Genomic DNA, 1,337 nt, shown 5'->3' with positions numbered 1-1,337 from the left:
GGAAGGCTGAGGTGGAAGGATCGCCGGAGCCCAGCAGGTCGAGGCTGCGGTGGCCATGAGCGGCCACTGCACTCCAGTCTGGGCGACAGAGTGAGACTCCAACTCAAAAACAAAACAAAAAAAAAGCAGGGACAACAACATTTTGGAGGGTTTGGAAACTTGAAGCATAGCTTTTCTAGACAATGCAATTCACCTAAGGCTTGCCTTCTTTAAAGATTAAAACAGCAACAACATAAAGGTATGAATTAAAATTAAACATCTCTCTGAAATATCTTCTCTAGCTGTGTGCTTTTTCACTGTCTTTCCTCTTATAATTTGTCAGCTGTCTGTCCTGGCTGTTTTTCTTTGCATTATCTTTTACATGTGAATTGTCATTCCCTGCCCATTCTTCCAGAGTTTATGGAGACAGTCTTCTACTGTTCCAACTCTACTTCCAGCCTCTACTGATATCAATAATGAATTTTAAATTCTCAGGACAGATAAGTGATGAATGTTTACTTATGTGGTACCATTGTACATGAAAGATAACTAAACTTTTGGGTCTAAGTTATTTTTTTCTCAGGAGATTATTATAAATGGTATTCTAAATAGGCAGAAAAGGAAGGATATAGGTTTTATACTACTTACGGACACTCACTTGGTTTACGAATGTCTTCACCTGGATATACACATAGGTAGTGTGCGGAGCTGCAGGGGACTTGCTTCCCCTCTAACTTGACTGACTCTTTCTGCTGCTGCTAGAGCAGGTGGAGCTGCTGCTGCCATCTACTGGAGCTCCTCTCCTTTTGCAAAGTCTTCAGTCTTGGTGGCCACCCTGTATCTTATCGAGCAGTTCCTTAGGAAGCCCTCTATTCTGTCATTTCCTAACAGATCATGTGCCCCTTCGACAACACTAAAAATTCTGCTTCTGAGCCGGGTATAGTGGGTGTATGCCTGTAATCCCAGCTACTTGAGAGGCTGAGGCAGGAGGGTTGCTTGGGCCCAGGAGTTTGAACCCAGCCTGGGCAAAACAGCAAGACTCTATCACTTTATTTTTATTTTATTTTATTTTATTTTTTTCAGTTGTAGTCTCACTCTCTCGCCCAGACTGGAGTACAGTGGCCGCTCCCGGCCACTGCAGCCTCAACCTGCTGGGCTCCGGCGATCCTTCCACCTCAGCCTTCTGAGTAGCCAGAATTGCAGGCACATACTACCACGCCCGGCTGATTTTTTACTTATTGTAGAACTGAGGTCTCACCAAGTTGCCTAGGCGGGTCTCGAACCGCAGGCTCAGGCAATTCACTCACCTCAGCCTCCCAAAGCACAGGATTACAGGCTGAGCCACTGAGTCCGGCTGA

General features: G+C 45.3%; 1 protein-coding gene across 13 annotated transcripts in view; it reads left to right on the top strand.

Annotated features, from left to right (window-relative positions):
* Positions 1-1,337, top strand: part of R3HDM2 (R3H domain containing 2) — a 138,827-nt gene that overhangs the window by 90,617 nt on the left and 46,873 nt on the right. The gene's annotated exons all lie outside the window — the stretch shown is intronic.

The sequence above is a fragment of the Carlito syrichta genome, unplaced genomic scaffold (assembly GCF_000164805.1).
Source record: "Carlito syrichta isolate Samal-C Ts95f unplaced genomic scaffold, Tarsius_syrichta-2.0.1 Scaffold297317, whole genome shotgun sequence".
NCBI classification, from domain to species: domain Eukaryota; kingdom Metazoa; phylum Chordata; class Mammalia; order Primates; family Tarsiidae; genus Carlito; species Carlito syrichta.
The sequence above is the reverse complement of the archived record's forward strand: the minus strand, read 5'-3'. Positions and strand labels throughout refer to the sequence as shown.